At 42.3% G+C, this 20,537-nt stretch overlaps 1 long non-coding RNA gene across 1 annotated transcript; it reads left to right on the top strand.

The window, feature by feature from the left end:
* Positions 1–11,029: 11,029 nt before the first annotated feature.
* Positions 11,030–20,092, top strand: LOC116972971. Its single transcript, XR_004411965.1, has 3 exons — positions 11,030–11,155; positions 12,152–12,326; positions 19,719–20,092. It is a non-coding gene; the product is annotated as an uncharacterized LOC116972971 (long non-coding RNA).
* The last annotated feature ends 445 nt before the right edge of the window (positions 20,093–20,537 follow it).

The following is a 20,537-nucleotide window of genomic DNA, read 5'->3' as shown; positions in this document are numbered from 1 at the left end:
CAGCGGACCCGATGGTCGGAGTCCAGTGGCGCAGGTCAGCGGACCCGATGGTCGGAGTCCAGTGGCAGTTGAGTCGGGGTCCGCGGGCGATGCGTGGGAGGTCCCGGTGGGTGGATGGTCGGCGGGGCGGCGCGGGTCGGCCATAGCGGTGGGGTGGCGAGATGAGTCGGGTGCGTTGCGGCGGCCATGTTGGGGGTGCCCCGGTCCGGCGGCGATGCCGGGTAGGTCGGGTCCGGCATCAAGGCTGACAGGGGGCATCTAGCCTGTCCCAACCCCTTAAGAATTTTGTAAGTTTCTATAAGATCCCCCCTCAATCTTCTAAATTCTAGCGAGAACAAGCCGAGTCTATCCAGTCTTTCTTCATATGAAAGTCCTGACTTCCCAGGAATCAGCCTGGTGAACCTTCTCTGTACCCCCTTCATGGCAAGAATGTCTTTCCTCTGATTGGAGACCAAAACTGTACACAATACTCCAGGTGCCGGCGCATCGTGACAAGGGTGGATCGCAGGGGACAGACTTCTGACCGACATACACTCTCCATCGCAGGGGACAAATTTCTGACCGACATACACTACAAACCAACTGACTCACATGGCTATCTGGACTACACGTCTTCCCACCCTGCCCCCTGTAAAGACTCCATCCCCTACTCCTAATTCCTCCGCCTACGCCGCATCTGTTCCTAGGATGAGACGTTCCACACCAGGGCATCGGAAATGTCCTCGTTCTTCAGGGAACGGGTATTCCCCTCCGCCACCATAGACACTACCAGGGTCTCATCCATACCCCGCAACACTGCTCTCTCTCCCCATCCCCGCACTCGCAACAAGGGCAGAGTCCCCCTAGTCCTCACCTTTCACCCCACCAGCCAGCAAATACAACACATAATCCTCCGCCACTTCTGCCACCTCCAACGTGACCCCACCACTCGCCACATCTTCCCATCTCCCCCTATGTCTGCCTTCCGAAAAGACCGCTCCCTCCGCAACTCCCTTGTCAATTCTTCCCTTCCCTCCCGTACCACCCCCTCCCCAGGCACTTTCCGTTGCAACCGCAAGAAATGCAACACCTGTCCCTTCGCCTCCCCCCTCGACTCCATTCAAGGACCCAAGCAGTCATTCCAGGTGCAACAAAGGTTTACCTGTATCTCCTCCAACCTCATCTACTGCATCCGCTGCTCTAGATGTCAGCTGATTTACATCGGGGAGACCTAGCGGAGGTTGGCCGATCGTTTCGCCGAACACCTCCGCTCAGTCCGCAATAACCAACCTGCCCTCCCGGTGGCTCAGCACTTCAACTCCCCCTCCCATTCCCAATCCGACCTATCTGTCCTGGGTCTCCTCCATTGCCAGAGCGAGCAACACCGGAAATTGGAGGAACAGCACCTCATATTCCGCCTGGGTTGCTTGCGACCGGATGGCATGAATGTTGAATTCTCCCAATTTTGCTAGCCCTTGCTGTCTCCTCCCCTTCCTTAACCCTCGAGCTGTCTCCTCTAATCCCCCCGCCCTCGGGCTCCTCCTCCTCCCTTTTTCCTTCCTTCTCCCCCCCCCACCCCCCATCAGTCTGAAGTAGGTTTTCGGGCCATAAACGTCGCCTATTTCCTTCGCTCCATAGATGCTGCTGCACCCGCTGAGTTTCTCCAGCATTTTTGTGTACCTTCGATCTTCCAGCATCTGCAGTTCCTTCTTGAAAACTAAATGTTTCAGGTCACAGACCCTAATTGGGAATTGGGAAAGGGAGATAAATAAGGTAGCTTTAAGTTGCAGACAAAGAGGAAGGAGGGATGGATCTTACGGATAAGCAGGGAATGGAAGGATATGGAGTATGTGTAATAGTTGATCTGAGCATCACGTTCAGCACCTTAGCTTTACAAAAAAAGGTCCACATCTTCTCATTTTATCCTTGGGCAAGGGGATAAAATGGGCAATATCTGACCCACTGACTCTACAATGGAAATAAGCAGGAACTGAGACTGGGAAAATATGGATATACTCTGGTTAATATTCCACTTACACCTCAATAATAGTGCAATGCAAAACTCGTCTCCTCTCTGTGTTTCAACTTTGGTTGTCTGAGCAATGAGGACAGAGAAAAGTCTGGCTCTATAAACACATCTATCTTGAATCCGTGTTTTATATGGAGAACCAACTCTTCACACTCACTTCTTTGACCCTACCGCAACATCTCCAAGTTTGCAGATGACACGAAGCTGGGGGGCAGTGTTAGCTGTGAGGAGGATGCTAGGAAGCTGCAAGGTGACTTGGATAGGCTGGGTGAGTGGGCAAATGCATGGCAGATGCAGTATAATGTGGATAAATGTGAGATTATCCACTTTGGTGGCAAAAACAGGAAAGTAGCCTCTTAGCTAAATGGTGGCCGATTAGGAAAAGGGGAGATGCAATGAGACCTGGGTGTCATGGTACACCAGTCATTGAAAGTAGGCATGCAGGTGCAGCAGCCAGTGAAGAAAGTGAATGGTGTGTTAGCATTCATAGCAAAAGGATTTGAGTATAGGAGCAGGGAGGTTCTACTGCAGTTGTACAGGGTATTGGTGAGACCACACCTGGAGTATTGTGTACAGTTTTGGTCTCCAATCAGAGGAAAGGCATTCTTGCCATGAAGGGGGTACAGAGAAGGTTCACCAGACTGATTCCTGGGAAGTCAGGACTTTCATATGAAGAAAGACTGGATAGACTCGGCTTGTTCTCGCTAGAATTTAGAAGATTGAGGGGGATCTTATAGAAACTTACAAAATTCTTAAGGGGTTGGGACAGGCTAGATGCTGGAAGATTGTTCATAATGTTGGGGAAGTCGGACTTCCGGTGGCGCTATGGAGTAGGAGAGACTCGCGCCAACTAGCTCCGTGAAAAAAACGAAAAAACGGGGGGAAAAGACAGATCCTACCTGCAGAAAACGGGACCGATTGTTTTGCACTAAGCCCGTGACGTCATCAGGCACGCGACACCGGCAGTATGTCGACTCAACATACTCCCCCCCACAAGGCAAAAAATGGCAAGACTAAAGAGGTAGGCCCAACTGAAGCCTCGGCCTCAGGTTTAACAGCATTCCGAGAAGACATCTCAAAGAAGAAGAAAAAGACTGAGATGGAAGAATTAAAAACGTTCCTTAAGGAGGAACTTAAAAATCTTAGACAGAACTTTCAAGAGGTTAAAGAGGAGCTGGCATCTTTTAAAAAAGAAATTAAAGAACAAATTAAAGAAGATGTTACAGAGATTGTACACGAAGTCCTTGAAGACTGGAAATTAGATATGGAAAGAAATATGACTCAAAATGTTGAAGAAGTAAATGAAAAACTGAATAAGATGGAATCCAGATTTGATTCTAAACTTGAACCTATTCTCCTGACATTAAACCAACACTACAAGATTGTAAAAGAACTTGAGGAACTTACTGAGACAAGCACCGCAACTACAAAACAACTCATCACTGAGAACCAACGCCTATCAAAGTTATTGCATCAAATAACTGAAAAATGTACAGACTTGGAGGGACGACAGAGGCGTCAGAACTTAAGAATCGTGGCCATCCAGGAAGGCAGAGAGGGGACTCGTGACCCCCGTGAATTTGCTGCAGAAGTACTGAAAACAATTTTGAACCTGGACCAGGCGCCATTCCTTGCCCGAGCGCACAGAGTGCCGAGACGTCCCCCAAAGGTGGGCGACCGAACAAGAATAATGATAGTAAAGGTCCAATATGACCATGTATTGGATGACATGATGAGGAAAATTGGCAAAAGCAGAAATCTTGTATATGAAGGAGACAAGATTAGCGTATTCAGAGATCACCCTGTGGAAGTTGCTAAGAAAAGAGCGTTGTTCACAGAAACACGAAGAATACTGAAGAACATAAAGAATCTGAGATATGGACTGTTATACCCCGCAACACTAAGAGTCAGTTACGAGAAGAAGGAATACTTCTTCATCAAGCACACGGAAGCATTTGAATTTGCCAAGAACGTCGAGGACAAGATCGAAGATTGAAAAATATTCAACTCTTAACACCTACCCGGATACTGCTATCTCGCAGAGAAGATATGGAACTCTAAACTTTAAACTATTATATTTAAGAGTTGCCTAAAATTCGCAATAAGAATTGGGTATATTTCCTGCAACGGATATATAATACTAACATTCTAGTACTAACCTCTAACAACTATTAATAATCAAGAATATTAACTAACACTAACTAATGATAATAAGATTATTTAGATTATTTAAGAATTAATTAAAAGTATGAAATATAAGTAAAGTATGATTCAGGTATTTTATAATGAGAAATGTTTGATGGCTCTCTCTCTGATGTTTTCGTTTTTGATTATTCTTTGATAAATGTTTATATTATACAAAACTAACATTTCAATTTGAGACTACTAATTATACCATTAATGGAATATAATCAATATTTCTTTCCCCCCCACAAATTGTATGCATCGAATTGGAAACTTTCCTTTCAAGGAAAGTACGGAGCTAGTATTTTTATAAACCAAAATCTACGGAAGTCCATAGATGCTTAGCCACATTAGGGTGGCTATCACTAACTGCACTAATTGTAGTTGTAGTTGCTTTTCTTTTTAACTTTCCACACTTTACTAACCCTATTTGCTATCACCTTTTTTTAATCTTATATCATATTATATTTTGTATTTGGAATGAAATTACATATTTTATTTAAGGAGATATGTTCGGATGGAAAACAGACGTGACCTAAAATTCATCTACCTGAAGTTCAAGTATAAGGTAGGGTTGAGTGTGCTGAATCATCTGCTCTACCACTTAATCACAAGATGCAAGACATGAATATAAAAATTGGGGGTGAGGGAATTAAATTCTGTAGTTGGAATGTTAAGGGAATTAATGAACCTATCAAGAGAGGCAAAGTGTTAGCTCATTTAAAATCATTGAAAACAGATATAATATTTCTCCAGGAGACTCATCTTAAAAAGGAAGCACAACACAGAATGAAAGCAAAATGGATTGCTAAAGCGTACCACTCTTCATTCTCACATAAATCAAGAGGTGTTGCAATATTAATTTGTAAAGGTATACCCTTTAAACATATATCAACGATAGAAGACATTGAAGGCAGATATATTGTAATAATAGGGGAGTTATACTTAAAAAAGGTGACTCTCCTCAATGTGTATGGACCAAATTTTGATAGCCCTCTGTTTTTTAAGAGAATTCTTAACAATATCCCGGAAGGTACACAACAAAACATAATAATGGGTGGAGATTTAAATTGTACTTTGGATGCTTGTTTGGATAGATCATCAACTCAAAGAAAACTAAAATCTCGATCAAGTGAATTTTTAAATTCATACATTAATACTACTAATATTAAGGACGTTTGGAGAATTGAAAATCCATCGGGCCGAGAATATTCATTTTACTCACCAGTACATAAAACTTACTCAAGGATAGACTATTTTTGAGTAGATTCAAAACTTATCCCATTTACCTATAACTCACAATATCATAACATCATAATCTCAGACCACGCCCCATTAACATTTATGATCAAAGTAAACGGAATGGCAGAGACACAGTCACAATGGAGATTTAATCCCCAAATCTTAAAAGATAAGTCATGTAATGAATATCTAGTAAAACAGATTAAAATGTTTTTTGAGGCTAACGATAGCCCTGAAATCTCTGCCTCCCTTCTTTGGGAAACATTTAAAGCATTTGTACGAGGAGCATTAATTTCTTCCCAATCATTTTTTAATAAAGAGAATAGGGCCAAACAACAGAAACTGGAAATGGAAATAAAGCAATTAGACACAGAAAATGCAGCAGCACCATCCACGATAAAACACAATAAAATTGCAGTATTGAAATATAAATTAAACAAGATTTATTCAGACCAAGTTATAAAACTTTATCAACATACAAAACAATTAAATTTTGAATTTGGTGACAAACCACAAAAACTATTAGCGCGTCAACTTCGCAAATTGGACGGGGAAAAAACAATATACAAAATTAGAACAGATAAGGGAGAAACATTAACACTGCCTAAAGATATTAATGATAGATTTCTACAATACTACCAAAAATTGTATTCATCTAAAATAACAGAACAATCAACGGGAATGGAAACATTTTTACAGAATTGTAAATTTGCGGGTCTAGATCAGAAAGAGAGAGAATTGCTAGGGGCTGAAATTACGATAAAAGACATTGAAGAATCAATAAAGTCCTTAAAAAACGGAAAGTCGGCAGGACCCGATGGTCTAAATTCCGAATTTTATAAAAAAAATTATGATTTGCTTTCCCCACGCCTACAGACAATGTACAAATACGCGTATACTCAACAGAAACTCCCAGAAACTCTAAATGAATCTACAATCATACTTATACCAAAAACGGACAAGGATCTTGAAGACCCAGGTTCATACAGAGCTATAGCCCTCTTAAATACTGATCAGAAAATATTAACTAAGATTCTATCTAATAGATTGAGCTTAGTGATCAGCAAATTAATACATCCCGACCAAACAGGGTTTATCCCCAAACGGTATTCATTTTATAATCTGAGAAGATTATTTAATATTATATACTCCAATAGAATCCCTAACGCAGAGCTAGCAATTATCTCGTTAGATGCTGAAAAAGCATTTGACCAGGTAGAATGGCCATATTTATTTTCGGTGATGGAAAAATTTAAACTAGGAGAGAAGTACTGTACATGGGTTAAATTGTTATATTCTAATCCAACAGCTAGAATATTAACAAACAAAATGTTATCAACTAAATTTAATCTCTCTAGAGGCTGTAGACAAGGATGCTCACTATCCCCACTATTATTTGCTCTTGCAATCGAACCCCTAGCAGAAAGCGTTATAAACCATCCAGGAATATTTGGATACAATACTAGAGACACAAGGAATAAAATCTCCTTATATGCAGATGATATACTAATATATATTACAAAATTAGAAACTAGTATTCCAAACCTATTAAATCTAATAACTCAATTTGGTCAGTTTTCGGGATATAGAATCAATTGGAATAAAAGCGAAATCATGCCAATAACAAAATTCAATTTACATACAATACAACAATCCCCTTTTAAAATAGTTAAAGATAAATTTAAATACTTAGGAATCTATGTAACTAAGACATATACCTCTTTATTTAAACTAAATTTCCCACCCTTACTGAATAAACTACATAAGAATATTCAATACTGGAAAACACTCCCCATTTCTATGCTTGGGAGAATTAATGCTATAAAAATGATTTTTTTACCGCAACTGCGGTACCTACTTCAATTAATTCCGATCTATATCCCAAAAACTTTTTTCAAAAAAGTCGATTCCATTGTTACAAGTTTTGTCTGGGATTATAAGAATCATAGAATAAGTAAAAAACATTTATGTAAATCAAAGATAAATGGAGGTCTGGCTTTGCCAAATTTCTTATTTTATTTTTGGGCAGTCCATATTAAAAACATGAATTTCTGGCTGGAAGAAATGGATCAACAACCAGATTGGCTAATGATGGAAAAGGAAGACTGTCTACCTTTTGAAATTGGACCGATCATATTTGCCCCCACAAAACTGCACAAAAAAACCTATAAAGAAAACCCCATAATACATAGTGGAATACAAATTTGGAAACAAATAAAAAAAGATTTAAAATTGAATAATATACCACTCTGCCTTCCCATTGTAAATAATCCTTTATTCAAATCATCCTTTATGGACAAAGGTTTCACACAATGGAAACATTATGGAATCAAAAATATAGGACATCTTTATGGGAAAGGTACTTTTCTTTCATTTCAAGAGTTACAACAGAATTATGGACTGCACTCAAATAATTTCTTCAGATATCTACAAATTAGAGATTGTGTTAAATCTAATACACAAGTCTACAGGAATAGGGAATCAGAAATTCTTGATGAATGTCTGAACAAGCATCCTAATACTGATAGCTGATAAAACTTATAGCTTATATTTATAACACCCTACTAAATAACGAGGTACCACCGACCGAACCATATAGATACAAATGGGAAAATGAAATAGGTCATCCTATCACGAAAGATATGTGGGACGAAAGTTTACAACAAATACATCAATGTTCATTAAATGCCAGACATACTTTAATACAATTCAAGGTCTTACATAGACTACACTTCTCTAAAATAAAACTAAATAGAATCTTCCCACGAATCTCTCCTATTTGTGATAAATGTCTACATTTAGAGGCTAATTTAACACATACGTTTGCAAACTGTATAAAACTTAAACATTTCTGGACTGATATTTTTGAAATAACTTCAGAAGTTATTAATACAAAACTGGACCCAGACACAAAATTAATAATACTTGGAATATCAGAACAAAGCTTAACACTCACAACAAACCAAAGAAATTTCCTCAATTACAGTATAATAACCGGAAAAAAATTAATATTAAAATTTTGGAAAGGCCCTACAACCCCCACAATTAAAATGTGGATTACGGAAATGTCAGAGACCCTATACTTAGAAAGAATTAGACTTGTCTTAATGGACAAACAAGATCTTTCCATAAAATTTGGGCTCCATTCATTAACTATCGGAAGGGATAGATTGGCACAGCACGAGGACCCAGCTGAAACTTGAACTCAGAAATAGATGAAAAGCTATACTTTATAACCTACGAACCTATCTCCATTGATGTATTACAGGTAACCCATTCCACCTCCCTTGTTTTTCTGTTGTGTTTTTTTTTTGCTTTCTTTTTTATTTGTAACTTTCTACCCTCTCTTTTTCCCTCTTTCTATAAAAAATAAAAACACTAGAAGCAGAAGTAATTGATAATGGAAAATTTTAATAATGTATGACTGATGTATATGAAAAGTTTTTTTACTATAATATGTAACTACATTTTATAATATGTCTACTTCTAATAAATAAATAAATAAATAAAACAAAAGAAATCTAAAAAAAAAATTTAAAAAATAAAATAATTTTGGGGAAGTCCAGGACAAGGGTTCACAGTTTAAGGATAAAGGGGAAATCCTTTAGGACCGAGATGAGAAAAACATTTTTCACACAGAGAGTGGCGAATCTCTGGAACTCTCTGCCACAGAAGGTAGTTGAGGCCAGTTCATTGGCTATATTTAAGAGGGAGTTAGATGTGGCCCTTGTGGCTAAAGTGATCAGGGGGTATGGAGAGAAGGCAGGTACAGGATAATGAGTTGGATGATCAGCCATGATCATATTGAATGGCTGTGCAGGCTTGAAGGGCCGAATGGCCTACTCCTGCACCTATTTTCTATGTTTCTATGTTATGTCTATAATGTCTCTGACAAACATCTCCATCTCAGTATGTGCATCGTCCTGTCTTGTGGACCTGATTCAAAGATGGGGAAGGTCCCAGGGCTGGGACATGGATGTTGGTGGATGAGAAAACCCACTTCCCCACCACTCACAAACCGATGCCATTAATGACCATCCTCACTGGTGACTCCACCGTCCCCAGAGCTCGCTGTCCAGCAACAGTTAACACATAAGTCCATTTAATTGTCTGCTACAGGGTCTCAGGCTTCCTCAGATTCAGCACTTTAATGGTTAATGCTTCCATTAGCTCAGAACAAAACAATGTTTGCATAATATATAACCTGACTTCATTTATATAACCTGACAGCCATGTTATTCAAAATAATATTCAGAAAACAATATAAAAAGGTTTAAATTCTGGGCTCAGACTGCAGATCCAGCTGGAGGTGTGGAGAGTGACTGGGTGCATCCAACAGTGACCAGAGCGGAGCCCAAGATGCTGAGACTCTGTTTAACTCTCTCTGTCCTCCTCGGGCTGCAGGTTGCAGGAACAGGAGCAGATCAACGTGTCGTAGAGGCGTGCAAGAGCATGATGTGTTATGCTCTCCCGACAGCCAAAGTGTATGATGTAAGTACTTTTGGGAATTATCAGGGATGGATGGTGGGGAAGAGAGGATATTTGCTATTCCACACTCAGCTCAGGGTTAAATTCGACCATAGTTTGAAACCCATCCCTGAAATCCTCTGTTGTACGTTGTTCTGTGTTGTGGACTTCACCCTGACAGACCAGGATGGACCTTGGACTCAGTTTGCTGAGTATCTTCACTTGCACACTCCTCACCCCCTCTGGAGTTTATCCCACAGGGAATATTTTCTGTATACTGACTGCACATTTATTTTCACTTTCAGCCTCAGAAATTATGTCGCAGCTGAAATTAAAAAATGTGATGAAGATCCAACAACAGTTTAACATGAAAAAATATTTTTGTTCCGTGGGTCGATGAGCGTGAAGTCTGTCAATATTTAAAATATCACAACAAACAATATGATCATTTGGAACCATTTTTGTTCAAGAATACAGGATGGTGCAGGGAGTGGGGTTGTATCAGCGCAGGGAGACAGAGGGAACAGAGGTGGGGAATGGTGGAGTCAACGCCACAGAGACAACCTGTGGGGCAGTGTGGGTCTGTGAGGTTAAATAACCACACTCAGGGTATCCCGTCTACAGGAAGGTTGGTTTGAGTGTAGACTCGTCTGTAGATTCAGACTCCTCCTGGTCTGGGTGCACCACAGACGGTGGGAGAACAGGTCCAATGTATCACCACAGCCCAGAACTGACAGAGCAGACACTGCCTCACCAGTAGGACCCCATTCCCCACTTCACCCCATCATTAATGGTTGTAGCCCAGACCCCACTCCCTCTGGGGAATGGGCTCAGATTCCTCACACTCATCCCACACTGGAGCCTTTCTTTTTCCAGAGCAGCCTTTCACGCAGTGTGGAAAGCCGGGGATCCTTCTGCTTCTGACAGCAAAGTTGACGGAATATAGGGAATGAAAATATTCCAGTGTTTCTGTAAATTCAACACATTCTCTCAGTTGTTCAGTCCAGTCAGAGCATGGAGGTTGTGAACTCATCAGACTCCAAAATCACAGTTCCCAACACAGATGCTGCCTTTGAACTTCACCACTATTCCATTGACTCCTCTCTTTCCTTTCATCACTCTAGAATTATGAAGAGCCCAGTATATCAAACGTGCAGTGGCTTTATACGTTTGTTAATGGAACGGATTTGAAGACTGCAACAAAGATCGCCTTGGACAAATTTTTTGATTATTCACATTTCAATAATGCTGCAGGTACGTTAGTTATTTGTTCAATGTAACAGCATGGAATGTGGCTTATGTATCAGTGTCTGACCCATCTTATTTCAAACTAGTGTACAGGCAGGTGGACAGGATCCACATTTGGTCACCAGATGGTTTTCTGTGCTTCACGGAGAGACTGAAGGACACAGGACAGAAGGTTCCCAGTCAGCCCTTCCTGGCCATGCTGGACAAAAGCGGGAAACTCAATTCTTCCCAATTTCAATCCTATCACTCCCTTCCTGTGGTGAATTGACCAGAACTGTATACAGTTTTCCAGTTGTGATTTCATTCATCATCCATACATTTCCAGTTTGAGCTGAGCTGACAAGGGAATTCAGCTGTGCAGGTACACCAGCTGAGGTTCCATTGGGGGAGTTCTAAAATCCACAATCTGCTGTATGTGTGTGTCTGCGTTTGTACATGTGTGTGTGTATGTTTATGCGGGTGTGCCTGTGTGGGTGGGTATGTGCATGTCCGAGTGTGCATGTGATTCTAATTTTGTATGTGTGTGTGTGCATATATCTGAGTGAGTGTACGTGCATGTGTTTGTGTGTAAGTGCTTGCATGATGCTAAGTTTCTGTGTGTGATGCTGTGTGTATGTCTGTGTGCGTATCTGTACTGCTGTGTCTGTACATTTGTGACTGACTCTGTGTGTGTGTATGTTTGAATGTGTGGGTGTGTCTGAGTGTGTGTGCGTGTATGTGCATGGGTGTGCGTGTGCTCTTGAATATGCTCATGAACACGACAAACACTAACTAAACAATGAACTATGGATTGTCTTGGTTGCTGAATGGATTTGGGGATTTTGTAATAATATTGGTATTTATAATTTATTGAAAATTTATGTTTAGTGTGTTTTCTATGAAAAGTATCTTCACAGGTCTGTTTCGCAAGTAAGAATATCATTGTCTGTTTTCAGTTGATGACAATTAAATATTCTTCACTCTTGACTCTTGTCCATAACTGAGAATGATTCTTCTCCACAGGTACAATCGTTCCCATCTCTGCTGCTTGGATAATTTATGCCCCATTTGTAAATGGCAGGATAAAACAGGAATTTTCATTTTTCATTACACTGCCTCTTCAAGTCGAAAGTCCACCTGATGCAAATGATCCATCAGTTTCTGTCGTCTTTCATCCTGAACATTCAGCTTATCTCAGGTGAGTTGGTTTTTATTCAATTTTTATTCCTATTTCTGTTAGTTGTTTGTTCTTTTGACACGTTTCCACATGGTCTTCCTGACAACACTAGACTCATGCACGGTGGGACTGTGGTGAGTGGGCTGGTCCACACGGGTAGGGATCGTGACCATCATTAGCGGTGGTAAGAATGAGTTGGCTCCTGACTCACAACCTTCACTCCCTCTCCTGAGGACATGACCGCTCTCCACACCGACAGGTTCAGCTGAAGACTGGATGTGACCGACACTCATTTCCACCTGACCCGATCTCTGGTGAGGGTTCTGTACCTGCAAACTAACATTGTTAACCATCCCTTTGCCAAACTTGCCGTTTAGTATTAGAACACTTACTGATGCAAATATACTGGCTCGTGTTGTTCAGGAATTACATAGTAAATAGGTGCAAGAGTAGGCCATTCGGCCCTTCGAGCCAGCATCACCATTCACTGTAATCATGGCTGATCATCCATAATCAGCACCCCGTTCCTGCCTTCTCCCCAAATTCCTATATTCCGCTAGCCCTAAGAGCTCTATCTAATTCTCTTTTGAAAGCATCCAGTGAAGTGGCCTCCACTGCCTTCTGAGGCAGAGAATTCCACAAATTCACAACTCTCTGGGTGAAAAACGTTGTCCTCATCTCAGTTCTAAATGGTCTCCCTCTTATTCGCACCTACACCATAGTGCATGATGTTTGGTTCGTGCTTTCCAGAATCTGTGCCACATCCAAATAAAGCAATTTTTCAATGAAAATTAATAAAAGCTACAAATGGCTGAAATCTGAAATAAACAGAAATGCTGGAAAAACTCAGCATGTCAGGCAGCGTCTGTGGAAAGATAAACGTTTAACATTTCAGGTTGGAGACTCTTTTGTGTGGGGAGGAACTGCAGATGCTGGTTTGTACTGAAGATAGACACAAAATGCTGGAGTAACTCAGCGGGTCAGGCAGCACCTCTGGAGAAAAGGAATAGGTGACGTTTCGGGTCGACCCTTCTTCAGAATCTATACAGACAGCACCCATAGTCGGGATTGAACCTGGGTCTCTGGTGCTGTGAGCGGTGTCGCCCAATTGAGTTCAATTGATTAAATTCAATCTGCCGTTTCTCGGTCCATTTCTGGAACTGATCTATGTCCCACTGTCTACTTTCACAATATTTCTCACTGTCTGCAACTTCATCAGTTCTGGTGTTGCCTGCAAAATCCATGTTGGCAACATCCACTGTTCTACTCTCATTGATCACCTTCTCAACCTAAGTTAATAAGACATTATCTGCCATGGACAACGTCACACTGACTGACCTGAATAAGCCCATCCAAATTAGGCAAGGCAAGGCAAAGCAAGTTTATTTGTATAGGACCTTTCAACAACAAGGTAATTCAAAGTGCTTTACATAAAACATTAAAAGCATTGGAAAGAAACACATATAAAATGACATTTAGATGTAAAACGATTATTAGATTATTCAGATAAAATAATGACAAAATTAAAAGCAATCAAATAAAATATTTAAAATAGAATTAAACCAGGAATAGAAGTTACAGTGCAGTATAGGTAATTAATAAATTGTATTGTTTACTGAAAGGCAGCGGCAAACAGAAAAGTCTTCAGTCTAGATTTAAAAGAGCTGAGAGTTGCAGCAGACCTGCAGTTTTCTGGGAGTTTGTTCCAGATATGTGGTGCATAAAAACTAAATGCTGCCTCTCCATGTTTAGTTCTGACTCTGGGGACACAGAGCAGACCTGTCCCAGACGATCTGAGAGGTCTGGGTGGTTCGTAGCTAAGCAGAAGATCAGAAATGTATTTTGGCCCTAAACCATTCAGTGTTTTGTAAACCAACAATAGTATTTTGAAATCAATTAGAGTAAATACTACCCCGAAGAATCCTCTCCAATAGCTTCCCGGCTAATGATGAGAGGTTAACTAACCTATAATGTCCAAGATTATCTCTATTTCCCTTCTTAAACAAAGGAATAACATTGGTTACTCTCCAGTCCTTCCAGACTTCACCTGTGGCGAGAGAGAATACAAAGATCTTCATCGAGGCTCCTGCTATCTCTTCTCTGGCCTCTCTCAATAACCTGACCCCGAACAGGCCATGGAGATTTATCCAACTTAATGCTCTTCTGACCCATTGAGTTACTCCAGCATTTTGTAAACCAATATCTGCTATTCATTGCATATTATTAGTATTCTCCGTACATATGTCACTGTTTTCAATGTTCCTTTCCTGAGTGAATATTGATGCAAAGTTATCCTTTACTACCTCATTTACATCCTCTGACTCCAACCATATATTCCCTCCTTTATTCTTGAGCAAAACTACCTTCCCTTTTTTTACCCTCTTGTTGGAATGTACAAACAAGAAACCTTGGGATTTTCTTTAATTCATCTTGACATTGATATTTCAACGCCCGTTTAAGCCTTTCTAATTGCCAGTTTGTGTACTTTCCTGAGTGCTTTATATTCTTCAAAGGAAGAGTATGTAAGGTTTAACTCAGTGGGACAGGCAACATCTCTGGACAGAAGGAATGAGTGATGCTTCGCGTCAAGACCCTTCTTCAGACCACTCTCGACCAAAAACATCACCCATTCCTTTTGTTCAGTGATGTTGCCTGTCCCACTGAGGTACTCCAGCATTTTGTGTCTAACTTCAGTGTAAACCAGCATCTGCAGTTTCTTCCTAAACATCTTGAAACTTATGGACACAAGGTGCTGGAGTAACTAAGCAGGTCAGGTAACATCTCTGGAGTCTGAAGAAGGGTTCCTACCTGTAACGTCACCTATCCATGTTCTCCTGAGGTGCTGCCTGACCCCCTGTGTTACTCCAGCACTTTGTGTCTTTGGTCGTAAGCCAGCATCTGCAGTTCCTTGTCTCTACTTATGGAGTTGTGATTACTGTTTCCTAAATACTCTTCCACAGTAACACAGTCCTGTGTTGACAATAAACTAATCTGGGATCTGGTAACATACCAAAATCACTCCATCCCAGATAACATCCTGGTGAATTACCTCTGAACATTCTGCAGCGTCATCGCACCTTTTTCATAGTAAAGATGCCTCCACATCCCCAGTATTTCCATTTGCCCTTCCCCACCAAAAGAACATCTTGCTGCCTTGACTTCATTCCTTCCCCTCCTCTAGTTTCTACAGAATTACTATTAGCTTCACAAGATTCCATCCCCAGACATATGGCCCCCTCCCCCTCTCATTCAGTTGTTTGAAAGGTTTACTTCGATAGGGCCTTTAGGTCGGCATGGACAAGTTGGGACAAGGGGCTGGTTTCCATGCTCGATATTCCATGACTTGTACAAGGATTCCTGAATTGAGTGCTGCACCTTGTAACTGCCAACAGAGGTCAGCAGTCACACACAGGAGGAAAGCCGTGTGTTGCAACCATGGTGTTCAATGATCTGGGGGTTGAGTGATGAGGGTGGAGGAAGAAAAGCAGTGAGGGACGAAAAAATAATTCATAGATGCATAGAAAATAGGTGCAGGCGGAGGCCATTCGGCCCTTCGAGCCAGCACCGCAATTCATTGTGATCATGGCTGATCGTCCCCTATCAATAAACCGTGCCTGCCTTCTCCCCATATCCCTTGACTCCACTAGCCCCTAGAGCTCTATCTAACTCTCTCTTAAATCCATCCACTGCCCTCTGTGGCAGGGAATTCCATAAATTCACAACTCTCTGGTTGAAAAAGTTTTTTCTCACCTCAGTCTTAAATGACCTCCCCTTTATTCTAAGTATTCAGATTGTCAAAAGATGTGCCAGAGGAACTCAGCGTGTCGAACTGTATCTGAGGAGGGAAAGGAGTTGTCGGTGTTCGTGTCTAAACCCTGCGTCAGGACTGAATTCCGAGTCTCCCAGTGGCAGACTCTGCTTCTCACTGTCTGGGGCCGACTGTGTTCCCAGCCCAGAGGGAGCGATGATACCAGCTTCCGTTCAACCTCAGCGATCTGGAAAGTGGTCTTTCGTTCATTTAATGGAACAATTGTTCTTAATTGTTGACAGGACATTTGAGCAGAAAACTGAAGACTATGAGTGACTCATGAATGAATTTCAACTGGACTTGGAGAAAGGCCACCGTTCCTTTCGCAGCCATTATGTCTTTATCGGATGGTACAACACACGGGGACTTATGCAAATAGCATTTGCAACAAAGTGAAGCATAATCTCTCTCTCAGAGGTTCTGCTACATTTACAGATTCCAAACAGTTAGATGTGCTAAACTCTATCCTTCACTTTCACAAGGGTCTCCCACAAACATCAACAACAACATGTATTTCTGTGCATCTTAATGGAGTCAAATCTGCTGTGGGAATCAAGGGATATGGGGAAAAAGCAGGAACAGGTTACTGATTTTGGATAATCAGCCATGATCATATTGAATGGCGGTGCTGACTCAAAGGGACGAATGGCCTATTCCTGCACCTATTTTCTATGTTTCTACATTACACACATTGGATGAACCCTGGATGTTAGCCACTGTTGGGATTTTGAACCATCCCCTGTATCCTCACACTCACACTTCAGTCACAATGAACCAGCTACATTCACTCCAATGTGAGGCTTTCTCTGGTTAGACATCTGGGTGTTTGGGGAAAAAGACATCAAGGCAGAGATATCTGTTCTGATGGGGCTTTTTCACGGGGCGAGTTGACGCAAGATGTCACCAGAGTGAAGTGGTCGTGGTCCAGCACGAGTCTCGCACGATATAACGGGGGGTAGATAAAGAGTTCCCACGGTACTCGGCATTTCTGTTATTTGTGCGAGTGACTTGTCCGTCTCCCGAGCTTTCGCGTTAAATCTTGAATGAACATCGTGAACTACACGTGACACAAATGATGTAACTTTTTTTTTCACACACTATAAATATCCTCCCTTGGTTGAATTGGCTCATTTGGAGACATGTTTTACTGTGTATGTGGGAGACACAGATGGACTGAGCACAGTACCTCGGTCTTACTGTGTGTGGGAGAGGGGGAGAAAGAGACGTACACTCACAGAGGCAGAGTCTCTCAGCCTGTGTAAGGAGGGAGGGAGAGAGAGAGAGAGGCACACACAAGGTGGATGTGAAATCTCACCTGCCTGTTTCAGTGACAGACACCCGCCGCCAGTAAATGAAGACACCCCCATCTGTCTCCCCCTCCTCTCCCTCGACTCCCCCACCATTCCCTCCAAACTCCAGTCCCGTCCCGACCCCCAGAGAAACAGAAAAGAGCAACAATATAGATATAGAAACTGAAACAATATAGAAACTGAATAGAGCAACATGGCAAAAACATCTCTGACACGCTTTACCCCCTTTCTTTGAGATTTTCTGGGAGCCATCTCTGCAAGTGTTCCTGTTAAAAAGATTATCCAACAATGACAATTAGGTGGGACGTCCTCAAAGGACACATGTTCCCTTGTCGATATTGAGACCACCTTTTTAACTCACCTTCTGTCCCCTCTGTCCAGCTTCCGGGTTTACCGTTCGCAGGAGTTCCCACGCGCTATATCTCTAAAATCTAAAGTTAGGTAATGTCTAAAGGAACTGCAGACGCTGGTTAATGCTGGTTAATACGCACAGAAGGACACAAAATGTTGGTGTAACTCAGCAGGTAAGTCAGATCTGGGAAGAAAAACATAAAAAGCTGGAGTAAGTCAGCGGGTCAGGCAGCATCTCTGGAGAAAAAGAATAGGTGGCGATTCGAATCGGAACCCTTCTTCAGACAGCCTAATCGGAATTGAGTCTGAAGATGTGTCTCGTCCCGAAACATCAGCTATTTTTCTCCAGAGATGCTGCTTGACTCGCTGAGTTACTCCAGCTTTTTGTGTCTGTCTTCGGTTTAAACCAGCATGTGCAGTTCACTCCTTACACGGGTCTCTGTACAACATTGATTGGTAGCGTTCCGGACCCTGCTTCGGAAAGGCATCGATCGCTAGTCGGCGAGGACTCCGACCTGTATCTCTCAAAGAAGTACATGTGAAAAATTTCTCACGGACCATAAAAATGCGTAACCTTTCAGTAAAGTCCCTTTTAAAGTCCCTTTTAAAGATTATAGTTATTTTCTTGAATCTCATTAACATAACTCATGAATAAGTCGATGTCCATATGCGGATGCAAATCTTTATTTTTATTTATTTTTTAAATTCAATCCCACAGAAGACAATTTTTACTCACCTTCTGTCCCCTCTGTCCAGCTTCCGGGTTCACCGTTCGCAGGAGTTCCCACGGTACCCGCAAGAGTTATTACGGATATCGCACTGGCCACTACGTCCATATAATGTTGCAATGCTCAACCACAAGTGTACAAGTCACTCTTGGAGAAATTCAAACTTTCTTGAATTTTCTCCCGAGTGACCAAGATACACGATTACCTGCCGTTAGCGCTACGGTGGTCATAGAAACATAGGAACATAGAAAGTAGGTGCGAGAGTAGACCACCAGGTCCGTCGAGCCCGCACCGCCATTCGCTCATGGCTGAACACTAAACAGACACACTTACCCACAAACAGTAGACACAAGACACAGAACACAAGACACTACCCTCCCCTTTATACCGCTATCACCCCTCTCCACCCCAAGAACCGCGTGATCTCCTGGGGGAGGCAAAAAAACGGATAAAAACCCAGGTCCAATTCGGGAAAAAAATCCGGGAAATTCCTCTCCGACCCCAATCCAGGCGATCGACACTTGTCCCTGACCCTCCTCCGCTGTCTCCAACGGTCCCGGGCCTCTGTGAAAACAAGCCCCGTGCCCGATTTAAGTACTCACCGCCCTGACCCTCCTCCGCTGTCTCCAACGGTCCCGGGCCTCTGTGAAAACAAGCCCCGTGCCCGATTTAAGTACTCACCGCCCTGACCCTCCTCCACTGTCTCCAACGGTCCCGGTCCACGGTGGTCCACGAATGCCGTACTGTTATCGCACGAGGTTCCCACGATGTTAAACTCTGGTTAACTCTTGCGTCAAGTCGCCCCGTGAAAAGGCCGCTTAACTGCCAACAGAGGTCAGCAGTCACACACAGGAGGAAAGCCGTGTGTTGCAAACATGTTGATTAATGATCTGAGGGGAAAGTGATGAGGGTGGAGGAAGGAAAGCAGTGAGGGAGGGAAAAAATAATTCAGGCCATCAAAAGTTGTGCCAGAGGAACTCAGCGGGTCGAAATGTATCTGAGGAGGGAAAGGAGTTGTCGGTGTTCGTGTCTAAACCCTGCATCAGGACTGAATTACGAGTCTCCCAGTGGGGAGCAGACTCTGCTTCTCACTGTCTGGGGCCGACTGTGTTCCCAGCCCAGAGGGAGCGATGATACCAGCTTCCTTTCAACCTCAGCGATCCGGAAAGTGGTCTTTTGTTCATTTAATGGAACAATTGTTCTTAATTGTTGACAGGACATTTGAGCAGAAAACTGAAGACTATGACAGACTCGTGAATGAATTCAAAAAGGACTTGGAGAAAGACCACCGTTCCTTTCGCAGCCATTATGTCTTTATCGGATGGTACAACACACGGGGACTTGTGCAAATAGCATTTGAAACAAAGTGAAGCATAATCTCTCTCTCAGAGGTTCTACTACATTTACAGATTTCAAACAGTGAGATGTGCTAAACTCTATTCTTCACTTTAACAAGGGTCTCCCACCCACTACAACAACAACATGTATTTCTGTGGCATCTTAATGGAGCAAAACCTGCTCTGGGAATCAAGGGATAAGGGGAAAAAGCAGGAACAGGTTACTGATTTTGGATGATCAGCCATGATCATATTAAATGGCCGTGCTGGCTCAAAGGGCCGAATGTGCTATTCCAGCACTTATTTTCTATGTTGCTATGTTACACACATTGGACGAACACTGTACATTTGCCACTGTTGGGGTTTTGAACCATCCCCTGTACCCGTGTATAAACACTGCCCTCTAATGCAGTTGCCAGTTCCCACCTCCCACCCACAGGGCTGCAGTGAAGGGGGCTCACACTTCAGACACAATAAACCACCTACATTCACTCCAATGTGAGGATTTCTCTGGTTGGACATCTGGGTGTTTGGGGAAAGAGCCATCAATGCAGAGATATCTGTTCCAAGTCTCCACGCTGCACAGTTGTACACGGGTGGGGGCCTCCTCTGGGCAACAGTGTCCTCTGCAATGTGGAGAGAGTAATCCCTGGGTGCTGTAGGAAAACCAACTCATTGACTGGAGGAGCTACTAGTGG

Source organism: Amblyraja radiata, chromosome 5 (genome assembly GCF_010909765.2).
Source record: "Amblyraja radiata isolate CabotCenter1 chromosome 5, sAmbRad1.1.pri, whole genome shotgun sequence".
NCBI classification, from domain to species: domain Eukaryota; kingdom Metazoa; phylum Chordata; class Chondrichthyes; order Rajiformes; family Rajidae; genus Amblyraja; species Amblyraja radiata.
The sequence above is the reverse complement of the archived record's forward strand: the minus strand, read 5'-3'. Positions and strand labels throughout refer to the sequence as shown.